Source organism: Lipotes vexillifer, unplaced genomic scaffold (assembly GCF_000442215.2).
Source record: "Lipotes vexillifer unplaced genomic scaffold, Lipotes_vexillifer_v1.1 scaffold222, whole genome shotgun sequence".
NCBI lineage: Eukaryota > Metazoa > Chordata > Mammalia > Artiodactyla > Lipotidae > Lipotes > Lipotes vexillifer.
The window spans coordinates 752,161-754,455 of NW_006784898.1; the positions used below are offsets into that span (position 1 = coordinate 752,161).

Sequence of the window (2,295 nt, forward strand, 5' to 3'; positions counted from 1 at the left end):
AAAAAGAATGTATGTAAATGTATAACTGAATCACTTTGCTGTAAAGCAGATATTAACACAACATTGTAAATCAACTATACTTCAATAAAATAAATTAACAATAAATAAATAAATATTTGTAATAAATGTATTCTACCTGTTCAGCTGAAGCCAATCAGGATTCTTCCCTTTCTAGTAGTAATCATGTCATTATGTGGATCTGACCTCGAGAGAAGGCTTTCCCATCTGCATTGCCCCAACTTATGGTCACTGCTGAATTGTTTCCTGAAGATCTAGTGCTACAAATGGTGCCATATAAGCCACCATATCCTTGTGAAGCTTTCTAAAAGGCAAATAGCATATGAATTAAATATCCTCTTGACTCTAAGAAGAACAAATACTTACAGTAAAAACTAGTCCTGCATAGATAAGCTGATATGGTCATACTGGTTGTCATAAGAACTATTTCAGATGTTTAGATGTATAAGAGTGAGTAAAATTTGCTGCGTGTGTATGGAAGATAAGTTGTAAGTGTGTGCCCATTTAGGACATGTGACTGGCTGGTCAGATAGTATAAATACTAATGCAAAGGCCAAGGCAAGAGGAGGACTTGCTAACAGGATAGTGCCAGCAGGAAGGCAGAACAAACAGCTCAGAAACAAAACAGTAGGAATTCCCTGGTGGCGCAGTGGTTAAGAATCCGCCTGCCAATGTGGGGGACACGGGTTCGATCCCTGGTCTGGGAAGATCCCACATGCCATGGAGCAACTAAGCCCTTGTGCCACAACTGCTGAGCCTGCGCTCTAGAGCCCGTGAGACACAACTACTGAAGCCTGCGCGCCTCGAGTCCGTGCTCCGCAACAAGAGAAGCCACCGCAATGAGATGCCCGCGCACCACAATGAAGAGTAGCCCCCGCTCGCCGCAACTAGAGAAAGCCTGCATGCAGCAACGAAGACCCAACGACAGCCAAAAAACCAAAAAAAACCCAAAAAACAGTGCCTGGCATAAAAATGGGACTCGCTAATGCAAGACCTCTTTCCTACATTACTTCATTACCTACCTCCTCCAACTAAACCCCTCACCCCTAGTCAACTGAACGTGGCCTGCCCTTGGGTTTACTCTCAACAACCAGATAACTCATGGTCATATGACTTCAACTGCAAGCATATTTATCCCCCATTACACTGAGATGTCAGGTTTATGTGGTGAGTTTGACATAAACTCACCCCAACACCAGAATTCATGTTACTCTTCTAGAAATCTTTCATAAAGATGTAATAGATGACCAATATTCTGATTTATTTACAAAAACATGAACTGCAGCCTTACTTACAGCTGCAGAACAAAGGAAACACTTTAACAATGGAGAAAGGGTTAACTAAGTTATGAAGCATGCATATTCTGGGATATTATGCAGCCATTTACATTCCTGTATTTAAAGTCCATAAAGACAAAGAAATATATGATTACAATATACATTAGGTTTTTCTTTTTTTTAATAATTATAATATTTATTTAAATTAATACATTTACAGCCCAGATAGTTCTACATTGTACATTTTAGGTTTAACCAGCTTCATAAAAATACTTTAGGATAGCCGCATCCAGATTTAGACTACATGATTATTTCTTTGCCCATTCTTCTCTCTCTTTTCTTTCCTGAATAACCTCTTTCAGATATGGTTCAAGGTAGAATTTATCCTCCTCATATTTTGTCCACTGCTCTTTAGGCAAGATCTGCTGCCTCATGGTCAGGTCCAGTGCTCTCTTAATGCGGAACACCCTGTCATTATAAAGGTTCTCAGGAAGCCTTTTTACGGCTTCTTTTACATCGTCATTCTCATATATTGTATCATCTCGCATTAAGCCCAGTTTATTGAACCCGGCAGCATTGTAATACCATTTTCGAATACCCTCCAGCCACTTGCTTGACGCTGCAACGGCAGGCTTACTCACCATTTTAACCTGAGACAGAAGCGTTGCCTGCTGGGTAAGTCTTATACATTAGGTTTTGTTATAAGATTACAGAATGACTTGCACAACATAATTCTGATTTTATTAAAACTTATATATATATATATATATATATATATATATGCATTGACACAAAGGTGAAAACTAAAAGGAAAAATATCAAAAAATTAATATTAACCATATCCAGATATTGGATTTATGGGTCACTTGCATTATATTCTTATTTTTTTATGGATTCCAGATGTTCTTTCCTAAGCACATATTGCCTTTATAAGCAGAACAAATACATTGTAATTAAAACAATTTTAATTTTTATTGACAATTCATGTGAGAAACTGTTA

General features: G+C 38.0%; 1 pseudogene across 1 annotated transcript; it reads right to left on the reverse strand.

The window, feature by feature from the left end:
• Positions 1 to 1,603: 1,603 nt before the first annotated feature.
• Positions 1,604 to 1,962, reverse strand: LOC103079404 (cytochrome b-c1 complex subunit 7 pseudogene; annotated as a pseudogene). Its single transcript, XR_014368640.1, has one exon. The product of XR_014368640.1 is annotated as a cytochrome b-c1 complex subunit 7 pseudogene (transcript).
• Positions 1,963 to 2,295: the final 333 nt, after the last annotated feature.